Raw genomic sequence first — 16,323 nt, forward strand, 5'->3', positions numbered from 1 at the left:
AAGGACACCGTTACAATCAGAAGTGAGCAGGAAATACTCAATTGAAGTATTTTGATGTAATTGCCCAAAGGAAAATGCAGATCCTGCAAAAAGAAAAGCTTCTCAATGGTGTCTTTTATGAGACTACAAAATAATCACACACATCAAATATAGGAACCCCCAAATTAGAGACATCAGAGCATCCAGAACCCATGTGAGTCCTTTCTTCCTCTCCCCAACTTCCCCAGTGCACAGTTAGCTCTGCCAGGCCCGGTTTGCTTTCAGTGATTAATGTTCAGCAGCAGCAGCCATTTGTCTCAACCCCTTCTGCAGACCATGGGAGGGAAAACCTGCAGCTCAAGCAGAATTCCTTCCCTGTGCTCCCTGCTCCTGGCATGGCTAGATTCTCCCAACAGCAACGGCAGCTACAGGTGAGTGAAGCAAGGACACAATGCGAGGAGAGGATTTGCTCCATGTCAGAACTGACCCACCCTCTCATCCTTCCAGAGCTGATTGCTCCTTTTCCTTTATTTATACTCATGAACTCCGGAGCGTTTGCTGCATGATAAGAACTGGGATAACCCATTAACCACCTCGAGCTGGGAGGCTGCCCCTGGTGAGATGGGATTTGCACGTCGTGTCCACGTATTCCTGCCATTCAGAGCCTCCCCCAGTTACATCCTCATGCACATTAGCATGAATTAAAGGCTGGTTGCAGAGATCTTGATTCCTATTCTGTTCCTATAATGGGTTTTGTGCTGGCTTTAGCAATCAAACTGAACCTGAAAGACTTCTTGGGCTTCACAGCAAACAAGGCCATGGTAAGCAGCAGAGAGAGTGGAACAGCATTGCCCTTGATGGGTTAACCTCCCCCTGCTCCAGTGTTTCCTGTTTTCTCATTGTCCTTTAAGCTCTATATTTAAGTTACTTACAAGCATTAAATCAGAATTTATGTGCACTGAAAAACATTGACATTATCAATAGTCTAATCCTAATACATAGATATAAATAGGTATGTAATTACTGAAAAGGCATCACTAGAATCTGTCCTTTTAAACAGACAATGTAGAGACGTTATTATGCCTTCTCATGCCAAGTGAGACCATATCATGCCTAGACATTATCTCATTAACATCCTGTTCATTCCCAACTCTAAACCCAGATAACAACTGTTTAGATTTGTGTGTGTATATAATTCGTGGCTTGTCTATCCTTTGGAGAAGTCAAGAGACCCAAGGCTACCTCAGATAAGTGAATTTCCATTCCCACAGGAGACTAGCATATTCCACAGGTCCCTCCTCTGAGTCCAGAAGGTGTCTTTGAACAGGACAACTCTTTGCATCCAAGGAAATGACTAAATTTGTCCTGATCACACCACTTAAAGGTAACTAAAGATATGTACCATGACCTAAACCCTATTCCGTTCATCTCCAGCACAGCATATACGTTAGGAGCATATCATGGAAGATGCTGCTAGAGCTGGAAAAAAGGCAGACAGTCTGATCAGCCTCATTCCCTGATAAAAATCACGTCAAACACTCTGGGAGAAGAGGATAAACATCCTGCCTCCAGTTTCATTCTCTCCATGTTGCCCTGCAATGCTTGAGACAGCAGAGAGATGCTGTGCTTAGCTGGCAGCCCACCGGAAGGCTGAGGTTACCTCCAACATGCCAGAAAGGGTTTTAAACACCTTCATCCTACAAATCCTTTATGGAATTACAAACAAGGGAATCTGGTTACAAAGGGGTGGTGTCAGTCCTAGGAAAGCTGACTCTCCTCCAGGACATTGCTCAACGGATCATGTAACCGGCTTCCAAAGAGACAGCCTGAACTGTCCGCAGCAGCTTTTCACCTTGCCAAGAGCAAGGCTGCAGGGGGAAGCAGGGAGCAAAGAGCATTTCTGCAGCACTGTACTGCTGTGCCTACTGCTGGGACTCAAATGAGGCACCTTAATGCTGTTATGGGTCTCCCTACACCACACTGGCGTGCAGTGGGACCAATACCTCCCATTATCCCCTTTGTTAAGGCAGCTCGGGGAGGTTTGTGCTAGTTACAAGTTTGGCTGATGAGGGAATTGATGTTGGGCTTCTGTAAGAAATGTGCCTTGTAAGAGCTGATGAAGTAACTAAACCAGTCCAAACCCACTGTAAAACACATCAAATGGATTAAGAATTGGCCAACTTCAGGTCTCAAATGTAATTATAACCAGAGAAATTTTCTTTGAGTGGGTGTGTGTTTGGAGAGATACCACGGGACCGAGTCTTGGCTCTGCACTATTGGATTTTATCAACAACCTAGGAAAAAAAAACCCTTTAAGTCATTATCAACAGGTTTTTCAGATGAAAAAGGTTGGGAAAATGGTAAAAAGAAGGAACACAGGTCACTGATTCCAATGGTGATCTGAAGGCAAGCAAGAATGGAGAAAGAAGATATTTGCCTGGTGGGGCTGCAGCGGTTCTACACTGGAAAGCCATGACTGAAATAGGAGTTATCAGCAATCCATGAAATGATCCAATCTGTGTATCTCTAAGCAGAGGAAATCCAGGGAGAAGAGGATGTTGTCTGAGTATTCCCCCTCTCCCAGATCTGCTGGCACATTGTACCCTGCTCTTGTCCACAAAGCAAGCAGGAGGTTGAAAAGCTGGAGACAATTCAAGAGACACAGGAATGTACACAAGCCTGAGAACAATGGCTTACAGGGAGAGATTTAAGGAGCTTGTCAGAAGAGAGCTGAGGGTGACTGGACCGGGATCAGAGAACATCCAGGGAGAAATCCAATATCAGAAGTTGTCTTCAGTGCAGCCAACAGAAACGTCCCAAGGCTTGGTCCAAGTTCCCATACCGGCTGCATGCCTTGGCCATGTCCTGCCACTATAGATGGAAACACATCAACTCTTCTCTCAAAGAAAGATCCAGGTGCCTGGTCCAGCCAAGAGCTACAGCGTGCTCTGACCTGTCCTTCTATCTAGACAAGCCAGGGACTGGGAGCCGGTTGATTCTGGGTGCCAATGTGACCAAACAATTTGGGAGTGGGATCCTCCAGCTCTGTTTTCATTCCGTGGGTTCTGTCTCTGTTCTGATCCCGGTGCCAAAGGAGTGCTGCACTGTTTGAGAGATGTGAATCGGGTGGCATTGCCTGTCTCAGAAAAAGCACTTTGAAAGCTCTCCACTAACCCAACAGACAAAGAGAGCAGGGTCAAGCAAGGAAACTGCTGTCTCCCCAAATGAAGGAAGGATTATGCATTGACCAGTCTGAGCAAGATTAAAACAGAAAGGCTGGGGAGCAACACCACTTTGGAATGCTGTTCATAGGAAAGACATTAAAAGCATCAGTTATTTACTGCACCCATATCTGAGCAGCATTTATTTCCATCGTCCTACCTGCCCCTTTTGGAGACCTCATATCCCATCGCTTCAAAGGCCGGTAGCCAAACATGACAGTTAAGCAAAGGTCACAAAGGGGTGGGTAACATCAGCCTGACTCCATCTGGCTGCAGAAACTGCCTCGAGTGCGGTCCCTCCCTTCTCATGTGTGCGGGATTTCTGCTCCAGCTCTGCTGGGAGATGGCTGGAAGCACAAAGAGGGAAAAATAACCGGTGAATGCGTAACAGGAACAACTTGTTCTTGGATTCAGAGCGGTCTATGGACGGTATGTACACAGTGTTTTGAGTGAAGTATTTGACTAATGATCCCTACAAGGAGTATGGAATAGTTAATGCCTGGAAGTGATATACAGGGATATGGGGAAGTTGGAAGTGGGTGTAACAGAACAAGATCATGATGGTATTTGAGAAAAGCCCACCCCACTGGAGGTAGCTTCCATGGGGGAGCAAGCTGTGAAGAAAGATCACACAATGACGAACATGCTGGATGCTTTAGCACACTTTTAAAGCGTCTTTAACACACTGTAAGAAGAAGAATGTTCCTGTGCTTTGCCAGCAAACACAATGCTGGCTGCATAGTTTTAATTGCAGCAAATTACTGACTTGCACAAGCTTTACAAACCATTGCTGGAACCCGGGCCATTGTACTGGAGAATAATTGCAGTAACTGCTGAAAGTCAAACACGGGGACTAAATAAGTATTGTTCTGTAGGAAGTCCTCAACAAACGGTTGCTTCTTCTGGTTGGACCTTGTGTACACTGCAAAGACTTTCTTATGGCCCTTCTCAAAGCTGATGTGCAAGTGCAAGTGCAACGTATAATTTGAGGTCCTTGGAGTTAGTTGCCCACACAGCTGAATTCCCCATAAGTGCCACATTCCACAAAGCCAAAGCCAGGGCTGTTTATTTATCTTCTCTTCAGTGGGAACTGAGCTTTCTACTGATCACTGCCTGCAGCTGACATGAATTCAGCAGCACAGTGGTAAAACAAGAAGTGCATTCATTTCGCAGCACGTTAAACTGTGGCTGCATTTTAGCCCCTCTGCAATGTGGTTGCTATGGCATTTGTGGGTGGTGGTGAAGATGACAGGAGATTCTCAACATAAATGCCAAACCACGCTGTAATACATGCGATCCTGACCTGCCTTTGATCCAGTGGCTGCTCTTTTATCATCGAATAAAGAGATCAGCTCAGCTTTCCCTGGATGTGAAACTCAAACCAGCAGCGGCTCTGAAAGTGTAAAGCACATGCAAGAAACTTTAAAGGTTGGGTTTTGTGTGATGGGGCCTTCTGAAACCATAGAAGCATTATAAGGAAATGGGAATAAGCTGAGAGTTGCACCTGCCCATGGGCTTTGTCTGAGCAATTCCATCTTGCCATAAAAAGTAATGATCGTCAAGAACATTTATTAACTTAAATACAATGTTTTAATGCCATCGTATTTATCTAGAGGCTTTCTCATCATGTTTATCACCTAGAGGGTTTTCTAGATGGGTGTGAATCCTGTAGCAGAGCTGGGGGTTTCTTTGGTCCCATGCTCTTTATTTACAAAGAACTTGGAAGTTTGTTTCTTGGAAGTTTCTCTTCATCAGGGACGGTAGTGACAGGACAAGGGGTGATGGGTTCCAACTGAAACAGAGGAAGTTCAGGTTAGATATAAGGAAGAAGTTCTTTACTGTGAGGGTAATGAGGCACCGGAATGGGTTGCCCAAGAAAGTTGTGAATGCTCCTTCCCTGGCAGTGTTCAAGGCCAGGCTGGACAGAGCCTTTGGTGACATGGTTTAGTGTGAGGCATCCCTTCCCATGGCAGGGGTTTGGAACTGGATGATCTTAAGGTCCTTTCCAACCCAAACCTTTCTATTATTCTATGAAGTTTGTTTTCCTCAACCTCAAGAAGAATCAAATAATGACAAATGTCTTCCATGGTCCTTTTCCTTAGGACCATGCTTCTCACCTTTGTGCCAGGGGCTGGGGCTTCTTTTTCAGCTGCATGGAAGCTCTTCTCCATGCATGTGTCCTGCACATGCTTTTGTTTGGGCAGCAACAGACAAATGTTTTGTGTAACTGCTGCTGTTATGTCAATTATCTGTGCCTGTAATGAAGATTACTGGTTACTTACAATTATATATATGACTTTAAGACAGTCCTGTGAAATAAAACACAATTATATAGGAAGCAGAAGGTACGGATTTGTGGTTTCTACTCCAGATTAGCAAGCCCAGGATCATAGCAGTGGCTGGTGGCTTCTTTCTTATAGGAAGGTGACACCCTTCCTGCAGGCACACACTTCTTAAACCACTCTGGAGGCTAGGCATCAACAGGCAATGAGAGGATGCTGGCACTGCCCTGCTCCCAGGAGAGCTGCCTGCCCTAAACCTGAGCTTCTCTGATGCTTGTGACAGGGTATCCTACAGTGAGCAAGGTGGGGATAAAGACATTGCCTGCTGCTTGCATTGGCAAGTAAAGCACTGCCAGAAATCAGTACAGCAGAGGATGTGAAACCAGCCTGGAGGTGCCAGATCTTGTCCTTTTGCCTTTCCCTGCATTGTTTTGTGGCCTGCAGCTCCTGACCAAGGTCACAGCCAGCGATATAGCCATTTCCCCAGCAACAGAGAGAGTGAACACCAGGACTATTCACAGACAGAGACTATTCTCTGCGCAGAGCCAGCCAGAGCTTCCCTTGTTCTGTGTAAGCATTTCAGCTCTGGCAGTGTTCATTCAGCAGCATTAACCTACAGCCCCATACAATTATGTACTATATGCTCTTAAATTTTTAATTAGTTACATGCACTTGAGAGCAAATGGTCTCGTTCCCCCCGCCCTACCCCCAGCAGACACATACAACTCCTCTTAGCGCTAATGGGATTTACATGGCTTTGTCAAGTGATAATAAAAGCCTAAACGTCAGCTTCTGCTGACATTTACTGTGTAATTTCCTGCTCTCTCAACACACAGGGAGTATAACTGCGCTAATAAGTGCAACATAACAAGGGGAAAAAACATTAAAGGTTAATGCTCAGCTTTACCCTTATCATTGCTCAAATCTGTTACATAGGTGGTTCTTTTGGAAGTGTTATGCCAAATCACACAGAGATAAGCAAATCCAAGGGAGAACTGATTTAAAAGTGTTGGATGGGGGTTTTCCCCTGTAAAAGGACACATCTGTACTTTGAAACATCTGGGTGAGCAGAAATCTCTGTAGGAGCCTGTGTGTTGTTGCAGCAGCGGAATGGGAGGGTCCATGCAGCACCTTGCTCTTGCTCTGAGGGGAATACACGAAGCAGATAACACCAGCTGGGCTGATTTCATCTATTCTTATAGGCCTCCAGCCTCCGGGTCAGGCAGGCTGGAATCAACAAGTCCTTCAATGGTGCCTCAGCATTTCCTGGGGCTGGAAACAAGGTTTAGTCCCACAGGGTGGGACTCATCCCTTCCAGCTCTGTCTGCAGCATTAACTGCCTCCCACAGTCTTCTTATCCTTAAAGAACCTACATCTTTTTTACTAAGGAATAAGAGTAGCGCACCTGAAGGCTGGTGACAGCAGTTCCCACCTGGACTGTGCATGAGCGGCTTCTCTGTGATTTCTAGCTACAAAGCAGTGGCCTGTTTCTTCCCTTGGAAGAGCCCTGGCCTTTAATGATGAGAAGAAACAGCTACAAATGGGTGTGCACAAGGCTTGTCTCACCCCTGCTCCATCCAGGCAGCTTCAGAGTAGAAAGGGTGTCGTGGTTTCAACCAGGTTTAAACCACAACAAAAGGCTACCTTACAAACTGGATTATTATTAAAGCCATTTCCACAGTCATTCAAACCAAGCCATTTTAAAAGCTCTTCATAATGCCGGTGTTTCTTAATGCTTTGAGGGCTGAATTTTTCATCAAGAACCTTCTTCCTATGAAGGCTTCTCATGCCACGTGCAGAAACACACAGCCTGGACACATTTTATATGGAGTTCCAGTGTGGAGTCTCAATATTGTTCTTCCAGCCATTCCTTATGTGCCGCAGCAGAGGTGACTTGTAAAGGAGAAGCTGAGCACGGAAACACAAACCACTTTAGTAACCTCTAATGTCAATTCTATCCACATGCTAAACTACCTCCCTGAGAAGATCCTATCAGCATCAGCAGTAACACCAGGCAGATCTGTTTATCAGGAAAATCAAAAAGGAAAACCTCTGGAGAGGGTAATGCCCCAGGCTGAACGTGTGTTGGACAGATGCTGAAATCAATCTCCCCTCCCACCCTACAGCCACACAAGCATTTATTGGGATGGCTTGATGGAGTAGCCATGAGATTTGCTGCCTTTTATCTAGCAACTGAAATAAAATGGGAGAAGGGGCTGGTTTTTAAACTTCCATATTGGAAAACTTGTGTGTTCCAAGGGGAATGTCATGCAGGATCAGCTGCGGGCAAATAGAGCCAGCAGTGTCCCACACACATACCAACAGACACAGGGAGCCATACACTGTGTGCAAACACCCTGAAACCCCAAACAAGTATCTTGAACACCAATTGTGCTCCAGAGGAAACACAGCCCATGCCCACACACAGAATGAAGAAGTTAATTAGTGTCTGAATATTTCCTTGCAAGCTTTGGCACTGTGACTGCTTCAGTGAGCATTCAACTAGCGAGAACAAGTGACTCGATGGGAGCAGAATGACTGCTTTCAGTCTGCTGAGATAAATGATAAACCATGCAGGTAAATTGTGCATTGGTTCCATTGCAGATATAATATGGCATGATGGGGAACTGAGGGAAATACTTCTTTTTTAAAGCATATTTGTTTTGATCTAGCACTGACCTTTTAGTATGTTCAGGTCCCTGCAGGGGAGACAAAGCTATTTGTGATCTTCTGTAAGAAGGGATGAAGGAAAAAGGCTTTTCAAGATCACATAAAATCAAGGATCAGCCACAGGGAAATATGTTTTCACCTTCTTAAGTTTTTTATCAGACTTAATTATCTACTCATTATGATCCATTACTCTATAGGACCTCAAGGCAGGATGGGTTTTGCTGGGTCTGCCAAGAAGGGTCATCCATCACCTGTAGTTAGAGAAGAAGGGGTTATCTCCACTATAGCTGGCAGTGGACAGATGAAATACTGTGTACCCATTGCTGTGATCATTTCTATAATCACCCGTCTGAGATGGAAGTTATGATTTTCTCCTGTTATCTCTTTTGAGTGCCTCCAGCAGACAGGTAATGTACCGCTGGGGAAGCAAAGATGTCCAAGGCACCCTGCAGAAGTTTTTATTCTCCCTTTATTGTTAATATAAACAGTAAAGGGAATATAACAAATGGGAAGAGATGGACGGTAGCAAGGGGTATGGATTTATACTTTTCTCTCATAACTTGGGCTTTTGGATTTCTTTTTTGGATAGGATAGGATAGGATAGGATAGGATAGGATAGGATAGGATAGGATAGGATAGGATAGGATAGGAGTGTTTCAGTTGAAAGGAACCTACAATGATCATCTAGTCCAACTGCCTGACTACCCCAGGGCTGTCCAAAACATAAAACATATATTAGAATCACAAACTGGTTTGTGTTGGAAGGAACCTTAAAGCTCATCCAGTTCCAACCCCTGCCATGGGCAGGAACACCTTCCACTAGAGCAGCTTGCTCCAAGCCCCTGTGTCCAACCTGGACTTGAACATTGCCAGGGATGGGGCAGCCACAGCTTCTCTGGGCACCCTGTGCCAGCACCTCAGCACCCTCACAGGGAAGAGCTTCTGCCTAAGAGCTCGTCTCAATCTCCCCTCTGGCAGGTTAAAGCCATTCCCCTTGGCCTGTCCCTACAGGCCCTTGTCCAAAGCCCCTCTCCAGGTTTCTTGTAGCCCCCTTAGGCACTGGAGCTGCTCTAAGGTCTCCCCTTCAAGAGCCTTCTCTTCTCCAGGCTGACCCAGCCCAGCTCTCTCAGCCTGTCTTCACAGGAGACATAAATATATATATATATATATGTTAAAGACATTATGCAAAGTTTTTTAACTCTCTGGTGTTTACTTTACCTATAGGCCAAGTGTGCACCTTGCCTCTAATGGCACAGCAATTTGACTGCAGGTGTTGAAGCTATACATTCCTCTTTTCTGCCTCTAGGGACTGAGGTATAAGCTGGTGCTTCTGCTTCCAGGAACATGACTTGCATGCCAAAATGGGAAGCTCCTGGAACACTGAAGCTAAAACAAGGTTTTCAGGCTGAACTACTCCGTGATCAGAATATGTGCACAGAAATGACTGCTGGAATGGGTACACTGCCAACTATAGTAGAGATACCCCTATAGCAGAGCGACTCTGACTCAGAGTTCAATAGAAGCACTGGTTTCTAAAAAAATAAAGGAGTATTCTCACTGCTGAGACACCTCTTTAGATCTAACAGAAAAACACATTCAGACCTTTGTGTCCAGAATGTGCTGAGGACAAACACTGCTCACATGAGACCATGAGAGTCCCTTCCAGAAAGACTTTTATCCATGGCTTCTACCTGTGTGTTTAAATAATACCTGCGCTTGTGTGATGTTTCCTCTAAAGAGCTCAAAGCACTTGATAGGTACAGGTTTAGCTAAACTGATAGTAGCCTTGGGAAGGTAAGAAGAATTCCCATCTGCAGGCACACCAGGCATAAAACACATAAAACACCTCACTCAAGGTCACTTGGGGTGAGCACAGGAAGTTCTGCTCACTTTTGTGGCCACATTATGGCAACAAAGGATTTGGTTCAGATAAATTAATCACCAAAAAATGACACATCCATCCCACTATCCGTCAGCTCTTCAGAGAAGGGAGCTTTAAAATGCCAGCCTGTTGCAACTGTAATGCAGGCAGCAATTAGTAAGCACTGAAGTGGTGATGCTTCCCATCTCCATCCTTGATGCCTGTTTCCATAAAGCTTTCGTCCTATGTAAAGCTATCTGCTAGACTCTTTCATATGTTCAGGCCTAACTGAATCGATTTTTTGATGGTGTTGGAGCATGTATAGGACAAAGGGAGATAAACCTGTAGAATTGCTTGTGCAATCCCCTGGAGGGGTCTTTGAAGTGAACAAACCCAAGCACTGCAGCTAGTTCTTATTTCAGAGGGCACTACCTGAACGACTCCCAAAGACACAGCTGGGACTGAACTGATGTTTTTGCATTGTGGTGCTTAAGGGAGAAGAGCCCAAAGTGAGTGGGAAGTTATTTAATAGGGCAGAGGCATCTTAAAGGGAAAGAAGAGAACTGGCTGCTGCTTACAGATACAGAAGAGGAGATGGGAAGGGAAAGAACTGTTTAGCCTGAGGTACAACCTAGGGGAAAAGGCAAACACAAATCACAGCACAGGAAAACGTGGGGTGGAGACTGAGAGATGGTTTCTCACTCATGACTGGTTTACTATACACGCTGACTACACACCCTTGAGTAGGACAGAGAAGTTACCTGGTTTGTTATTAAATTTGACCAATTCAGGATAAGGTTTATGCCACAAGATAGCTGGTGATAGCAGAGCACCACAGTGATGACTCAAGAGCTTCCTCTTGGTCCCAACCTCTCTCTTGACAGGATGGTCCCAAACTATCTTGTCTCAGGATAGATCCCCAGGCTTAAGCATTTCCTTTCATAAAGACAATAATGAATGTTAAATAGTAGCATTTATTTTAAAAGAAATAATAAATATGGATAAAATATGTGAAATAAAGAGCTTGCTCCTCCCTTGGGGTGAGCATGGGAGGTTCTGTTCACTTCTGTGGCCACATTATGGCAACAAAGGATTTGGTTCAGATAAAATTAATCACCAAAGAAGGACTTGATCCTCTTTTGGAGTATCATTAGCTCCTTCCTCAGTCTGTTCTTCCAAAATCCTGCTGAACAAGAGAGGAAAAAGGATGAATCATTGCAAAGCTGCAAATATTTGGCCAGTTTAACAGCAGTAAAAAACCATTCTCCTATAGTAATCTCTTCCTCTGTGGGCTCCCTTCCGTTTATTTTAGCTCATGAATGAATATATCGAGAGTGCCTCTTGAAATTCAAGACAAATACTTTAATTTTGAGTGAAAAGACAAAATAATGAAGGATTGTTGATGTATGTACCTAAAAATACACACCACCGGGCCTGTATTTAGGGACATCAAATATTCCACAGGTGACTTTCCGGGATTTTCAATACTTGACACTGCAGCTGCAGAGTAAGAAAGACAACAGAAGCTTGATGGGCTCTAAACCTCAGTTCTTGTGGTCAATAGTTTAGCATTTGTATTATATTTACTGAAGGGACATTGTTCAAGGCAGTAGCTTAAAAATAACACAACTATTGCTATTGAATTTGTTCTTTTCAGTTCTTTTTTCAAGTTTCCTGTGGAGCACTACCCAGGCAGAGTGACTAAAAGTGGTGCAGGGGCTGGATCTATCCATATTAAAACTACAGCTGCAAACTATAGAATCACAAAATGTTTTGGGTTGGAAGGGACCTTAAAGCTCCTCCAGTTCCAACCCCTGCCATGGGCAGGTACAACTTCCACTAGAGCAGCTTGCTCCAAGCCCCTGTGTCCAGCCTGGCCTTGAACACTGCCAGGGATGGGGCAGCCACAGCTTCTCTGGGCACCCTGTGCCAGCGCCTCAGCACCCTCACAGGGAAGAGCTTCTGCCTAAGAGCTCATCTCAGTCTCCCCTCTGGCAGGTTAAAGCCATTCCCCTTGGCCTGTCCCTACAGGCCCTTGTCCAAAGCCCCTCTCCATGTTTCTTGTAGCCCCTTTAGGCACTGGAGCTGCTCTCAGGTCTCCCCTCCAGGAGCCTTCTCTTCTCCAGGCTGACCCAGCCCAGCTCTCTCAGCCTGGCTCCAGAGCAGAGCTGCTCCAGCCCTTGCAGCATCTCTGTGGCCTCCTCTGCACTCGCTCCAACAGCTCCACGTCCCTCTTATATTGGGGGTCCAGAGTTGAACACGTATGTGTGCACAAAGCATATAATATTGTGGCATTTGGTATAGCCTGGTCCTTAACAAAACCAATTGCTTTTCAGCATACCAGAAAGCTTCTCATTATTCTTCAGCTCTCACTTCTGATACACGATGAAGATCACCTGAGACTGACACTCTTCCAAGTATACAGATAACCCTATAAAATAAAACTGAAGCCTACAAATGGTCTCGTGCTGTAGGGAGGGTAGGAGGTACATGGGCCAAGCTGCCCAGATTCTAATATCTGGAGGAAGTGCTGCAAGCAGCACACAGCTCTTTGTTTGCCTACCCAGGCACTTAAGCTGGTGGCTCTGCAGCTGCTTCCAAGTCACTGGAATAGCTGGATATGCTCAAGAAGCCTTTTTTCCCTTACTAAATCATAATAATGGCAAAATACACAAATATTCCCTAAATATCATGTGTTTCCCAGAATATTTACGTATGATTTCAATGTGAACTTCAGGATAACAATATTAGCTGCAGATAAGAATATTTTCCTTGGCACCAGGTTTGAAGTAAAGGACATTATTTCTATTCCTGATATCAACATCTGTGAGTTTTGGGTTTTGGACAAACTGCAGGGCTCCCTCCTTACTTAAAGGGCAAACAAAATGTACCTCTCCAGACAAGAATTTGCTTTTGAAGAGTTGAATATCTTTACAGTGCTTTTTATTACATACTTATTACATATTTATTAGCTATTTTTAGTACATTTTGGCTGCATTAATCTAATTTAAATCATAGTGAAAGAAGCATTGGTGTAACTAACAGCAGCTTGAAAAATCTCTACCCTTGTTGCACCTGCCTGGTAAAGAAGCAAAGCAGCTCAGAATGTATCCAGCTTAACATAAATAGGTTAAAAGGTAGAAGTCTAAAGCAGGAACTGATCAAGCAACATTAAGGAAATCTTTGCTTCTCTGTTCCACACAACCCCAGTCCTTCACTGAAAGTGGAGGAGTTTTTCCTAAGATTCAGATATGAGTGTTGGGAAAACAAGAACTGTATGAAGAAGGAGAAAAAAGCCAGGCTCACACACTTTGCCTTCACTGTTCAGGCAGCTTCAACCTCTTCTGAACCTGTTCTAGCTGTACCTCCCCATATCTTCCCATTGCTTTATAATCTATAATCCCCCCTTTTCTCCCCCCCCACTCCTGGAGGGATGGGGACGAGAATCAAAAGAATGTAATTCCCATGGGTTGAGATAAGAACAGTCCAGTAACTAACGTGTAACACAAACCACTGCTGCTACCACCAATAATAATAATAATGTTAAAGAAAATAACAAGGGAAGAGAATACAACCGCTCACCACCAGCCGACCGATACCCAGCCCAACCCGAGCCCTTCTGGGTAACTGCCCCCAGTTCTACATCCTGGCCATGATGTGTTGTGGTATGGAATACCCCTCTGGTTAGTTTGGGTCAGGTGTCCTGTCTCTGCTTCCTCCCGGCTTCCCCTCCTCCCTGGCAGAGCATGAGACTCACAAAGTCCTTGGTCAGAGTAAACATTACTGAGCAGCAACTAAAAACATCGGTGCTATCAGCGCTGTTCCCAGGCTGAAAGTCAAAACCACAGCACTGCACCAGGTACTAAGAAGGACAAAAATAACTGCTACTGCTGAACCCAGCACAAGTTCATAGCAGGGAACAACAGACTAATGCTGCACTGCTTCTGCTAACTTTGAAGCTATCTGACAGTTAAATATCCTGTATACGTATTATGCTGAAAAGTAATATTCTTACAAAGCTGATATTGCAATGTACAAAAATATGTGTTTCTAACTAAATAAGAAGAAATAATCCCCCTCTGATTTATAAGGCTTTCCCCTTCCTGCATAGCAAAGCAGCCAGATAGCTTTCTAGAGGCAGACATCCATAAGAAAGGAATGTTTGACTCTTTTAGAAGGAGAATCTGTAATTTGGTATACTCCTTTTTGCTGTTCCTGAAGCAGCCTTTCTTCAATGCAATAATTCTGTTATAAAGCAGAACATTCATACATTTAAAACTGATTCAATGAAAATTAGAACTATTGCAGTTTTCTTTTGGGGAAGAGAGCAACATTTCCAAGAACAAATTCTGATTAAAAGCTGTGTTCTAGATGACTCAGCTGCTGTCAAGTCACTTTTCTATAGCTAATGGTGACTTGGAGGCAAGGATATTAGATGGCCACACCAAACAATAATCTCTGTGCAAACTGAAATGCATCTGGCTGCACCTTTCTGTTATAGCAATTGTTTTTAGAATAAAGGAACCCAAGAGAAATATTTGTTTTCATTGCTTCCTACATCAAAGTGGAATGGCAGACAACACGAGGATATATAAGAATACAATTGTTAAGGAATGTGGTCTATTCCGCAGAGGTTATTGCAAAGTATGAACTTGTGCCATATTCAGCTCAGTCCTGCAAAGCAAAACACACTGATTTAAGTCAAATCCCAGGTCTTCCTCTTACCTTTTTTTGTGTGCAGTGTTCTTCCTACAAAGTTCATAAACTCAAATGTGATTTTGAGGTAGTCAGAAACAAAGGCACTTCACAGAACACCTCCAAAGGACACAAAGTTGTGCCTGTACTGAGAAAAGTAGTGAGCAGAACTGTGTGTGTAACATGGTAAAGAAGACAATACAGAAAATCTCTCATTTTCTATACTGCAAATGTATATGCACCAATGAATGTCAGCCAAGGGATAAAGAATAGGATATTCATGAGTTCAACAGTTCCACAAAGAAAGTATTTTCCAGTGCATCATTGTCTTTTAAATGTATCTGCTATGAGAATGAGCTCTATATTTCACCCACTGCAGAGGCTCTCTTCAAACACTGTGTACAAGAGTGGAACCCTTTCTCTGCAGAGTCCTAAATGAGAATACAACTGTTCATTAGGCAACTGAAGAGCAAGGACCTGAACTCAAGAAAATCATAATCCTCTTTTACTTGAGCTTTATTCCAGCTTCCAAAGCAGCACAGGATGAACAAATGAGAGGAATGACAGAAGCCTTCTCCCTCCTGGCTGACTTAAATTTATGAGGTCACTCATCCAGTGGTTCCCAGTAATGACTTCATGTAGGCAGCAGGGACTCTCAATGCAGCCATCGTACAATGAATTCATACAAGTCAGCAGTATCTTGCCTGTAATTTAGAGTAACTCTTTAATAACATGGGGAAAATGTAATGCAAGAGGATTGCCTCTGAGACAGGATGCAGGAGGGGAAGATCCACTCCACCCCTGAAATAAGTGCTAGAACATGTCCTCTTCACTATGTACCCACAGCTCAACACAGCTCTCAAACCCAGTGACCTGGCAGTTAGAGCCCCTATCTCCCATTCTGTTGTTAGGAGAGAAAGAGTGCATTTCCAAGGCCACAATTTTAAGGAAGGTGAGGAGAACCCTATAACTCAGAGGAAAGGCACATGGAACAAGTACTAGTCCTGTATCCTACTTCTAAAATCTGAATCATAGTAGTGTCAAAGTCTTCATGATTCCGGGACAGATTCCAAGATGACTGGTCACCCTGTCTCATCAGAACTCCTTCTACCTAGAAATAAAACTTAGGTTGATAACAAATTCATAGATACTAGAGTTGAATAAACAGAGACTGGAAAATAAAACACTGGAAGATACAATATTCACAGACGTTCAAAATCATTCATTGCAAATAGGATTAGTCAGCAATGGCCACTACTACCCACAAAAAACAGTCTCCTTACTTAATGTATTCGGTTCTGTGTTTGAAAAGAAATCTACAGAACCTTATTCTCTGACATCTAAAATGCCATTTGAAGTGGCTGAAGGACTGCAGGAAGATTTCCTGCCATTTGCTCAGATGTTGAAAAAAGGTGAAAGGAAAAAGACCATTTTCACCAAATGTGGTCACTGTAACCTGTCTAAAGGTAGGTGTTCAGCACATTAACGTTACTGTACATGGATAAAGCTTAATACAGTCTTAAAATGAAACAAAGAAGTTATTCTTCACCAATCCCCCCTGCCCTTGCTGGCTGGACCGATGTCCCAGGGGCCCAGTGGAGATGAGGAGGATTAG

At 44.0% G+C, this 16,323-nt stretch overlaps 1 long non-coding RNA gene across 1 annotated transcript; it reads right to left on the reverse strand.

Annotated features, from left to right (window-relative positions):
- Positions 1-5,770: 5,770 nt before the first annotated feature.
- On the reverse strand, positions 5,771-13,406 carry LOC134167829 (uncharacterized). The gene is made up of 4 exons (XR_009966297.1): positions 13,324-13,406; positions 11,131-11,196; positions 10,775-10,949; positions 5,771-8,403 (listed from the first exon to the last, which is right to left on the reverse strand). It is a non-coding gene; the product is annotated as an uncharacterized LOC134167829 (long non-coding RNA).
- Between the last annotated feature and the right edge of the window lie 2,917 nt (positions 13,407-16,323).

The sequence above is a fragment of the Pezoporus occidentalis genome, unplaced genomic scaffold (assembly GCF_034315485.1).
Source record: "Pezoporus occidentalis ecotype Australia unplaced genomic scaffold, CSIRO_AGI_Poc_V1 ctg3, whole genome shotgun sequence".
Classification (NCBI taxonomy): Eukaryota; Metazoa; Chordata; class Aves; order Psittaciformes; family Psittacidae; genus Pezoporus; species Pezoporus occidentalis.